Here is a 12332-nt window from a genome sequence, read left to right as displayed (position 1 = left end):
TGGTGGATGATGTTAATGGATTTTCGAATGTTGTACCATCCTTGCATCCCTGGGATGAATCCCACTTGGTCATGGTGTATGATCCTTTTGATATACTGTTGAATTCTGTTTGCTAATATTTTATTGAGTATTTTTGCATCTACATTCATCAGGGATATTGGTCTGTAATTTTCTTTTTTGGTGGGGTCTTTGCCTGGTTTTGGTATTAGGGTGATGTTGGCTTCATAGAATGAGTTTGGGAGTATTCCCTCTTCTTCTATTTTTTGGAACACTTTAAGGAGAATGGGTATTATGTCTTCTCTGTGTGTCTGATAAAATTCCGAGGTAAATCCGTCCGGCCCCGGGGTTTTGTTCTTGGGTAGTTTTTTGATTACCGTTTCAATATCTTTGCTCGTAATTGGTTTGTTTAACTTTTGTGTTTCTTCCTTGGTCAGTCTTGGGAGGTTGTATTTTTCTAGGAAGTTGTCCATTTCTTCTAGGTTTTCCAGGTTGTTGGCATATAGGTTTTCATAGTAGTCTTTAATAATTCTTTGTATTTCTGTGGAGTCTGTCATGATTTTTCCATTCTCATTTCTGATTATGTTGATTTGTGGTGATTCTCTTTTTCTCTTAATAAGTTGGCTAGAGGCTTACCTATTTTTTTATTTTCTCAAAGAACTAGCTCTTGGTTTTGTTGATTTTTGCTATTGTTTTATTCTTCTCAATTTTGTTTATTTCTTCTCTGATCTTTATTATGTCCCTCCTTCTGCTGACTTTAGGCCTCATTTGTTCTTCTTTTTCCAGTTTCGATAATTGTGATGTTAGACTATTCATTTGGGATTGTTCTTCCTTCTTCAAGTGTGCCTGGATTGCTATATACTTTCCTCTTAAGACTGCTTTTGCTGCGTCCCACAGAAGTTGGGGCTTAGTGTTGTTGTTGTCATTTGTTTCTATATACTCCTTGATCTCTATTTTGATTTGTTCATTGATTATTTAGTAGCATGTTGTTAAGCCTCCATGTGTTTGTGAGCCTTTTTGTTTTCTTTGTAGAATTTATTTCTACTTTTATACCTTAGTGGTCTGAAAAATTGGTTGGTAGAATTTCAATATTTTGCTATTTACTGAGGCTCTTTTCGTGAGCAACTATGTGGTCTATTCTGGAGAATGTTCCATGTGCACTTGAGAAGAAAGTATATCCTGTTGCTTTTGGATGTAGAGTTCTATAGATGTCTATTAGGTCCATCTGTTCTTGTGTGTTGTTTAGTGCCTGTGTGTCCTTACTTATTATCTGCCTGGTGGATCTATCCTTTGGGGTGAGTGGTGTGTTGAAGTCTCCTACAATGAATGCACTGCACTCTATTTCCCTCTTTAGTTCTGTTAGTATTTGCTTCACATATTCTGGTGCTCCTGTTTTGGGTGCATATATATTTAGAATGGTTATATCCTCTTGTTGGACTGAGCACTTTATTATTATGTAGTATCCTTCGTTATCTCTTGTTACTTTCTTTGTTTTGAAGTCTATTTTGTCTGATAGTAGTACTGCAACCCCTGCTTTCTTCTCACTGTTGTTTGCCTGAAATATGTTTTTCCATCCCTTGACTTTCAGTCTGTGCTTGTCTTTGGGTTTAAGGTGAGTTTCTTGTAAGCAGCATATAGATGGGTCTTGCTTTTTTATCCATTCTATTACTCTGTGTCTTTTGATTGGTGCATTAAGTCCATTTACATTTAGGGTGACTATTGAGAGATATGTACTTATTGCCATTGCAGGCTTTAGATTTGTGGTTACCAAAGGTTCAAGGTTAGGTTCTTTAGTATCTTACTGCCTAACTTAGCTCGCTTATTGAGCTGTTATATGCACTGTCTGGAGATTCTTTTCTTCTCTCCCTTCTTATTCCTCCTCCTCCCTTCTTCATATGTTGTGTGTTTTGTTCTGTGCTCTTTTTAGGAGTGCTCCCATCTAGAGCAGTCCCTGTAGGATGCCCTGTAGAGGTGGTTTGTGGGAAGCAAAATCCCTCAGCTTTTGCTTGTCTGGGAATTGTTTAATCCCGCCATCATATTTAAATGATAGTCGTGCTGGATACAGTATCCTTGGTTCAAGGCCCTTCTGTTTCATTGCATTAAGTATATCATGCCATTCTCTTCTGGCCTGTAGGGTTTCTGTCGAGAAGTCTGATGTTAGCCTGATGGGTTTTCCTTTATAGGTGACCTTTTTCTCTCTAGCTGCCTTTAAAACTCTTTCCTTGTCCTTGATCCTTGCCATTTTAATTACTATGTGTCTTGGTGTTGTCCTCTTTGGATCCTTTGTGTTGGGGGTTCTGTGTAATTCCATGGTCTGTTCGAGTATTTCCTCCCCCAGTTTGGCGAAGTTTTCAGCAGTTATTTCTTCAAAGAGACTTTCTATCCCTTTTCCTCCTTCTTCTGGTACCGCTATAATACGAATATTATTCCTTTTGGTTTGGTCACATAGTTCTCTTAGTGTTGTTTCATTCCTGGAGATCCTTTTATCTCTCTCTATGTCAGCTTCTATACGTTCCTGCTCTCTGGCTTTTTTTCCTTCAATGGACTCTTGTATCTTATCCATTCTGCTTATAAATCCTTCCAGGGATTGTTTCACTTCTGTGATCTCCTTCCTCACATCTGTGATCTCCATCCGGAGTTCATCCCATTGCTCTTGCATTTTTCTCTGCATCTCATCCCATTGCTCTTGCATTTTTCTCTGCATCTCTGTCAGCATGTTCATGATTTTTATTTTGAATTCTTTTTCAGGAGGACTGGTTAGGTCTGTCTCCTTCTCAGGTGTTGTCTCTGTGATCTTTGTCTGCCTGTAGTTTTGCCTTTTCATGGTGATAGAGATAGTTTGCAGAGCTGGTAGGAGTGACCGCTGGAAGAGCTTCCCTTCTTGTTGGTTTGTGGCTTTCCTCTCCTGGGAGAATAGCGACCTCTAGTGGCTTGTGCTTGTCAGCTGTGCGCAGACAGGGCTTCTGCTACCTGCCCTTTTGCTGTGGAGTTTATCTCTGCTGTTGCTGTGGGGGTGTCCTGGCTTGGACTGCTCCTCCAAAGTGGTGGAGCCCCGTTGGCGGGTGAGTGGCCGGGAGGCTATTTTTCTCCGTAAGGGTCCTCTGTGCTTCCTGTTGCCCAGGGGGTTAGAGTGCCCAGAGATCCCCAGATTCCCTGTCTCTGGTTTAAGTGTCCTGTCCTGCCCCTTTAAGACTTCCAAAAAGCACTCTCCAAACCAAAACAACAACAGCAACAATGAGAGAGGGAACAGAAAAAAAAAAAGAGGAAAAAACACGTGTTTTTTTTTTTGTTTTTCCTCAGGCGCCAGTCCCAGGCACCCGCTCACTGGTCCTGCTACCCTGCCTCCCTAGCACCGGGGTCCCTATCCCTTCAAGGCTTCCAAAAAGCATCTGACCACCGGTCCCGCAGGGAAAAACGTGCGATATTCCTTGTCTTCAGGCGCCGGTCCCAGGCACCTGCTCACTGGTCCTGCTGCTCTGCCTCTTTAGCACCAGGGTCCCTGTCCCTTTAAGACTTCCAAAAAGCACTCGCCAAAAAGAGAAAAAAAAGTGAAAAACCCGCGATTTCCTCCGTCCTCAGGCTCCAGTCTCAGGCACCCGCCGTCCGGTCCCGCAGGGAAAAACATGGGATATTCTTTGTCCTCAGGCGCCCGTCCCAGGCACCTGCTCCCCGGTCCCGCCACCCTGCCTCCCTAGCATCGGGGTCCCTGTCCCTTTAAGGCTTCCAAAAAGCACTTGCCAAAAAAAGAAAAAAAAAAAAAAGGGTAAAAATGCGCGATTTCCTCCGTCCTCAGGCGCTTGTCTCAGGCACCCGCCCACCAGTCCCGCAGGGAAAATCTCACGATATTCTTTGTCCTCAGGCGCCGGTCCCAGGCACCCGCTCACCGGTCCTGCTGCTCTGCCTCCCTAGCACCGGGGTCCCTGTCCCTTTTAGGCTTCCAAAAAGTACTCGCCAAAAAGAGGAAAAAAAAGGGGATAAACACGTGATTTCCTCCGTCCTCAGGCGCCAGTCTCAGGCACCCGCCTACCGGTCCAGTAGGGAAAAATGCACCATAATGTTTGTCCTCAGGCGCCAGTCCCAGGCACCTGCTCACTGGTCCCGCCACCCTGCCTCCCTAGCAATGGGGTCCCTGTCCCTTTAAGGCTTCCAAAAAGCACTCACCAAAAAGAAAAAAAAAAGGGGGAAAATCGCGCGATTTCCTCTGTCCTCAGGTGCCGGTCCCAGGCATCCGCTCACCAGTCCCGCCGCCCTGCCTCCCTAGCACCAGGGTCCCTGTCCCTTTAAGGCTTCCAAAAAGCACTCGCTAAAATAAAAAACCGCTCCGGTTTCTTTCCACCCGCCAGGAGCCGAGCCAGGGGGAGGGGCGCTCGGGTCCCGCCGGGCCGGGGCTTGTATCTTACCCCCTTCGCAATGCCCTGGGTTCTTGCAGGTGTAGATGTGGTCTGGATGTTGTCCTGTGTCCTCTGGTCTCTATTTTAGGAAGAGTTTTCTTTGTTATATTTTCATAGCTCTATGTGTTTTGGGGAGGAGATTTCCACTGCTCTACTCATGCCGCCATTCTGGCTCCGCCCCCTCCCCAGGTTGCTTTTTATACGTAACATGGGATTTCAATGTGGATACATAACAGTCCCTTCTGCTACAGTGTGTTTTGTAATACTATGTAGTTAGCTGTTCAATGATGGGTAAATAGAGAAATGATGTCAGGACAGTGGGAAGTTGTGTTCCTTTATTTTCCACGTAAGGGAACTTTTTCTTAAAGACAGTGTAGGGCTCTCCTGGTGCTTACTCTCCATTTCTATCTGCATTTTCTTCAGCATCCACAAAAGCAGCATTTTCACTTTGTTGTTTTTATGTGTTTTTAATAGCCCCTGAAGAATCCATCTGTTATTACTGCTTGGGCAGTCTTAAGTTATCTATCTTCTGAGGTTCCAGTCATTATTTATTTATTAAATATTCATTTTAGTGGTTAGATTCCAAAGTTTCATAGGTTATTGTGGTCTGCCCCAAACCCTACTTTCTGCATAATGACTGGTATTTTTAATGTTTGATTTAGAAGTTTTCACATGATCAGTGGTATTTTAATGTAATTTGTTCCAGAATGTCAGATATTTAGGAAAGCACAGATAGTGTTAGAGTAGAAATATAAGAATAGCACTATTTTTTTTAACCATTTAAAATTATTCCATTGTATGTCTCTGCCACATTTTATGAATATTTAGTTCTGTTTTCCAACTTTTAGCTGCAGTGAACATCCTTTGGTAGGGTAGGTATGTAGCTGAGAATTTGATGCATAGTAGGGTGTGCACATAGACAGCTGTACTAGAGATTGTCAAATTTCCTGCTAAATAATTGCACATGTTTAAGTTTAAACTTCTACCATAATATTCATACCTTACTTCTGCCTTCCATTAACATTTGATACCATCAGATTTTCTCTTTCTTCCTTTCTTTTGTCTTTCTTGGCTATTCTTACAGATCTACAACAGTATCCACCATGTTTCAATGTTTCACTTTTGTGATTACTAGTGGATTTAGGCCTCTTTTCATATTTATTGGCCATTTAAATTTCTTTAACTGTTCCTTGTTCAGGTATTTCTCTCTATTTTTCCATTTTCTTGCTGATTTTCTCATTGATTTGTAGTAATTCTTACTGTATTGTGAATGGTCCTTTTTCTTCCTTCTGCTTATGTTTTTTTAAAATCCATAAGTGCTTCCTATGACTTGTTTAAATATGACTTTAAATATAACTTTGGGATTAAAGAAGGTTTAAAGATACTCTGTGTTATCATTAGTTTAAAAATTTTGATTTTCACTGAAGTCTTTCATTAATCTTGCTTTTTTCTGGTATGTATATGATTTAGGTATTACTTTTATTTTCTCAAAAAAGTTTTATATTCTTGTTACTAATTTGTAATGTTTAATAATTAAACTAAAACTGAGAAGGAACCTGCTAGTTTATTATGTCTTTCTACATTCTCAACTTCAGTTTTGGATGAAAATAGAGCCAAGTGTCTTATTTATTTGTTGATATAAACTTTGGGATTGAATATCATTGTCTTAGCTTGCTGGTATTTGGTACTCTGCCATTGTAGTTGCTGGTTGGTAATTAAGATGAAACAAAATAAATGTTCTATTAAAAATGCTTAGTCATTGTTTTAGTGTGTGGTGTGAAGAGTCTTTCCAACAACTCATTTTATGGGGGGGTGGAATAAAATTAAAATAAAAGGATAAATTGCAGTGCCTTATGTGGTTGAATGTCAAATACATGGTAAAGATGATAGCTACTAAAGGATCTTGAAAAACATATTTTTCAGAAAAGATGTAAAGGTAACACTTGAACCTTAAAGATGGGAGGGAGGTTAGGTGTACACTCAGTGTAGTCTATGTCTGGCAAAGGCACTAGGTGTTTTGTGGCACAAAAAATTGGATGGGCTACTTTGGCTGAATGAAAGTTTTTCATATAAGAAGTGTAATGGGATTTAAGACCAAGAGTATTGATTAAAGCCAGTGGTGCAGTGCATTTGAAATATCATTTACAGATCCTGAAATGAATGAGAAGGAAGGTTTTTAAAGAGGAGAGAGTTGAGGTTATAAAGTATAATAATAGTGATGAGTGGTGCAGTGAGAATGGAAATTAAGGGAGAGCTATTAGGCTAATAATATCTTTCATTTGTGTTAATACTTTGCATGTAGTGGGGTAAAATGGCAGAATTGCCAGAATCTCCCACCTGGCCTTAACATTTACATATCAATAGGTGTTTACCAGCAAGGGATGGAGAGCAAAAGTCCATTCTCTCCTCCATTCTGTTCTGGTACATAATTGGTCTGGTGTCTGTCAGTTACCAAGGACCCCTCCACAGAGTTTCTTCTGGAAGGGGTGGGTGGGAAGTGGAGAGCGCTCTGTGGCTGCAGAGTGGGAGGCACAGCAGGAGGAGACGGATGATGTGGAGTGTGGCCAGCGAATCTGAGCAAGCTGTGAGCAATAAAAAGGATTTTTCCCAACCTACCCTTTCCCTTAACTTATTTTGGTTTCACTGGTTTCACAGGGATGTGCCCCGGGCTGCGAACACCCTTCCCCCCAGAGCTATACATGTTCACACAGTTCCTCACTTTATTCTGATACCTTTGTAAGTAAGGTAGGGAGAGAATATGTTACTCTTGCCTGAAGTCATATTCGGACAAGGTCTTAGTATAGATAGCTCTATGATAAGCAGATGTCAGGCTTTATTTTTAACAGGAGAATTGTATATGTGGTATGTGCTGGTTATTGGAGAAATGTGATAATTTTGTAACATTTGTGCTTCTGAGAATCTAAGAACAAAGTGATATGAATCTTAGCCATTGAAATTCTCCAGTAGCATCAGCATAGTTGAAAGTTGTTAGAATTAACAAAATTAAAAATGCTTTCATAACCATTTGAATTGACCCTGGAAAATTAAAAATCAAACTGCTTCCTCAAATTGCAATTTTATGGACACAAACTGTTTTTTTTTTTTGCAAAACTAAGCCTGAGAGCCACTAGAAAAAGGCTTTTGACATAAGGGTATTTCAGAGACTGAAGATGGAATGGAAATACGCAAAAAATGTGAAAATAAGATATATAGAAAATGAAGCAAGGCTTGCAATGTTCTTGTCATATCTTGTCTTGCCAATGGGTTTCAGCCCGGGCAAGTCTGCTATGGATTCAGTTTGACCAAAGAAATTGACTGCAAAACGCTCTTTGGGGTGAAAGGGTCTTACAAAACTGCTATCCGGTCCATCTCTCTCTCCTGCTCCAGCAGCAACAACACCGGCCCTCCCCCTCACCTCTCAAGTACAGAGAGGTGATAAGCCCTCTGTTGCCCAGGTAATTACCCACTGATATGGAGACGAACTTCTCCACCCCTGAGGAAAGATGCAGATGCATTAAAGTCATGCTTCTCTCCACCTCTGAACGCCTGTTGATACGCAGATGTACCAAAACCAGGCGAGATATTCTGGAATATCTGGAGTTTTACTACAATTTTACCCACACATCTGTATTAATTTTATAAAATGGAATCACAGTTTCATGTTCTTCTGCCTCTATCACTAGAAAACAAGGTTTTACTAGAGAAGTTAAGAAAATTAGAAGGCTCAGTCTGTCAGTCAGAATAGGAAAGCTTACAGTGGAATAGCAACATCAAATTCTCACTGGTGGCATAACACAGTAAAAGAGTCTATCCTTTGATGCAGAATTTATTGTAGTCCAGCTAGAGTATTGTGTTAAAAGTAAAATAAAAGCTTGATTTCTTCATTGCAAATAAGATTAACAGCAACTTTAGCACCAATTAAGGATACTTCTCAGTAGGCTCTTTGAAGCATGTAGTTTCATGAACTACGTCTCTCTTCCTGTTGAAGTTATATCAGGGTTTTCAGTTTTATTTAGATAATGGGTCTCTCCAGTATCCCAGAAAGAAACTAAATTATCCATGTACCCTCTGTTGAACTATCATTAGTAATGCTGTGGCATATCCTCCCATGTACAGTGCCTCTCAATTGTTTTAATTCTTTCCTGTTTGCCTTTCATTCATTTATTCAAATGTTTACTGAGGTTTTTTTGTGCTAGGACTCTTTATAGATGCTACAGATATAATGGTGAGTAACAGATAAATTCCCTCCTCTTTATTAGCTTATATTCTAATAGTGGGGGAAAACACAAATGTGAAAAAACAAGACAAAGATAATTTTTGATAGTCATGAGTCATTTGAAAGAAAAAATGGTGTGGAATGGAAAATGACATTGATACTTTAAATTGGGGTTCTGTCATAGCATCTCTGATGTTATTTGTTCAGTAAAACACAGAAGGGTGCAGAGAAGATAAGGAATGAATTGCCTTTGAGAAGGACCCTGAAATTAGAAGGTAGGCTCAAATGTTATGGTTGTGGTGGCCAACTGCTGTACTAGAGCTACTTCAAGAAGAACGTAGCCTGGCATTGTGAAAGGAACATGGCCTTTGGAGTCAGGATTTGTGGACCTCTGTTTGACTTCTTATTCCCCATCCATGCCCACACATGTACCTACTGTGTATTCTTGGTAAAGATGCTTCACTCTAGAGCATATTTTTTTTCCTGTGTGAAAGAGGAGAATCCCACCTACTGGGGTTGTTGGTAAGAATTAGATTTTGTGTGTATATATGCCTTGCATGTAGATATGGTGGATTTTATTATTTCATCCTGTTATTTTCTTGCTCAGGAATTGCCCATCCATTTAGAAAGGGGAAATCAGAGAAGAAAATTACCTAACCTAGTACATTTAGTCAACAAATAGATTTGCTTTTTTTCAGTGTCTGCATGCAATATGCCATATACTGTTTTATCAAATGCTAATAATAAAATAAGTAAATAAGGTAGAACTTTTCTAATTGCCCTTTAAAAAAAATTAGTAGTTTTTAAGGAAGGAAAGTAATAGTGAAAAAATATGGGACAGGCAGTTAGCCTGATAAGCCTATTTCCCTAAACCAAATCTAATCTTGGTTGGTTAAGTAGTGGTTGTTGAACAGATGAAATCTGTTTAAAAGTGGGCTGACTGGATGAGAAGGTGGACAATAAAAAAAGCTTTAAGTGTGTTTGTATTTGTGTAAACTCTAGCTCTTTAGAGTAAAACTCATTTTGATAGGTCTTTCGTATGGAACTAAAGTCTTACAGTTAGAAAAATGATTTGGTGGAAATGATCTTTCTTTTTGAGTCCTTTCGAGGGAAAAGGTAGTTGTTTAATGATGAGGGGGCTAAAAAACAATGCCTTTGAAAGGTTAACTCCAGTTACTGAGAAAGAAGAAAAACAGACATCTATGAGGACTTTATTAAAAGATGAGGATTTGTGTCCAAGCCCTGGTAGATGTTTTTGTGGTAAAAATATTTTAAAAAATCAGAGTATTGGTTGAGGACCTTGGATCTAAATCTAAACTTTATTTTAGATAAAGTAAGTAAATAGAAAAGTGCTAAAAAAAAAAAAGTAAAATGAGTTATGTCCAAGACCAGTTCCCCATTTGGTATCTATTAACACTTGGAAGGGGAGGAGCTCTTTGTTGCTTCTGGGTAGGATGGGGGTTCAGAGTCCACTAGGCTTCTTTTGATTCCTTGATGGAGGACAGGTGTGCCTCATTAATTCTGCCTTGCGGCTTCCACTGACAGTAGGGGGAGAGGGAGCTCATTCCTTCCGGGTGGGAAGCTCTCTACTTGGCTTTCTCTGACACCAACTTGGCTGGCGATATGGGGTAGTGGTGGTAGTTCGGGTGCCTAACAGGCTGGTGAAGGTGGAAGTCTTGGTTCCCTACTTGTCCTTTGCTGGCATGGGTAGTTACTGTCTTAAGAGCTTTCTGTCTCTTTAGACTACCTTTTTCTTAGTCCTTTGGCTAGGGACAGCGGGCTTTTCTTGGAGTTTTTTTTCCTCTCTATACTCATTGGCATTAATAGGTTGTTGGCATCTTTAGTACTCAGTCTAGAATATGTGAGGGAAAAGGAATCCCCGTGATCTTGCTAACAGATTCTGAGGAACCTGGTCTCTCTTGACTGGTCTGCCTTCTTTTCTCCAACTTTTTAGAATATTTTTATTTATTTTTTATATATAATGTCCAGAGTTTTTAACTGTATTAGTGGGAAGAATAGGAAAAGTATCATGTATTTCATCCTTCTATGATCCAGATGGTGATGTGTTTTAGTCGTGATTGTAATGCAACTCTGTAACAGTCTAAAAACTCACAATATAGGAGACTCTACTTTTAGAAGTGGTATAGGAATAGCTTTTTCTCAAAAAAAAGCAGAGAAATACCAGTGAAATAAGATCAAAAGAGGTTAACAACTATTTTTATTAGTTGTACTCAAAGAGTATTAGACAGTATTTGTGACTAGGGGATGCTAATCTGCAAGCTTCGAAACAGCTTTCTTGTGAGCTTTATACTGATCCTGGAGGTGCTACAGGTTATCTTATGATCTGTTGTTTCAGTGTTTTTACTTTAGTGCTTTAAAAAATAAGTGGATATATTCACAGACAATGTGTCAGGTTGTGGTAAGTGAATTGCTGTTCCTTATATTTTTAAATTTAAAGTGAAATTTTGATCTGTCTTGGAGTTCTCAGAGCTTGATGAAGTGTTTCAGATTTTTTTTTTTTTCAGTAAAGTCTATTCACACAGAGGTTTTGTGTGCACAGAAGGGGAGTGATTTTTTTTTTTTTTGAGAGGGCATCTCTCATATTTATTGATCAAATGGTTGTTAACAACAATAAAATTCTGTATAGGGGGTCAGTGCTCAATGCACAATCATTAATCCATCTCAAGCCTAATTCTCGTCAGTCTCCAATCTTCTGAAGCATCACGAACAAGTTCTTACATGGTGAACGAATTCTTACATAGTGAATAAATTCTTACATGGTGAACAGTACAAGGGCATTCATCACAGAAACTTTTGGTTTTGATCATGCATTATGAACTATAAACAATCAGGTCAAATATGAATATTCATTTGATTTTTATACTTGATTTATATGTGGATCCCACATTTCTCCCTTTATTATTATTATTATTTTTATTTTTAATAAAATGCTGAAGTGGTAGGTAGATGCAAGATAAAGGTAGAAAACATAGTTTAGTGCTGTAAGAGGGCAAATGTAGATGATCAGGTGTGTGCCTATGGACTAAGTATTAATCCAAGCTAGACAAGGGCAGCAAAATATCCACGGATGCAGAAGATTTCTCTCAAAGCAGGGGGGGTGAGGTTCTGAGCCTCACCTCTGTTGATCCCCACTTTCTCACCTGATGGCCCCCCTGCGACTGTGCCTGTCTTAGGTTGTTCCTCCCTTGAGGAATCTTACCCATCTCTGGCTAACCAGCCATCTTCTGGGGCCATACAGGGAAATGTAAAGTTGGTAAGTGAGAGAGAAGCCATATTGTTTGAAAAGGTTAGCTTTTTACTTCTTTGCAGATTTATGCCCTGTGGCTTCTATGCCCAGCACTTGTCTCGAGGTATCTTTACCACCTGGAGGAATTATGACACTCGGTAAATTTGATATGAGGCACGAATTCTATTTAAGGGTTGTAATTAGGAAGAAAGAAGAAAAGCTATAGAGGTAGCATATGGAAGAAAACATGGGAGGATTGATTATTTCTTTGACATATCTTCTTGTAGAGTACCTTAAGCATGTATAGGTTTTAAACTACTAACTAACTTGCGCTCACATATTAACATAATAGGAATATGGTGACATAAACAAAGCAAATCTGTAATTACCATCCATCTCCAGTGTAGCCAAGAACACCATTTAGGCACCCTAGGCATTTGTGAAAATTTGTCTATGATATGATGGATATTGTCCAACTGTA

General features: G+C 39.6%; 1 protein-coding gene across 5 annotated transcripts in view; it reads left to right on the top strand.

The window, feature by feature from the left end:
• Nucleotides 1–12332, top strand: part of CD2AP (CD2 associated protein) — a 162378-nt gene that overhangs the window by 43605 nt on the left and 106441 nt on the right. The gene's annotated exons all lie outside the window — the stretch shown is intronic.

The sequence above is a fragment of the Manis javanica genome, chromosome 16 (assembly GCF_040802235.1).
Source record: "Manis javanica isolate MJ-LG chromosome 16, MJ_LKY, whole genome shotgun sequence".
In the NCBI taxonomy this organism is placed as follows: Eukaryota; Metazoa; Chordata; class Mammalia; order Pholidota; family Manidae; genus Manis; species Manis javanica.
Note: the sequence above shows the minus strand (reverse complement) of the source record. Positions and strands in the feature narration are given on the sequence as shown.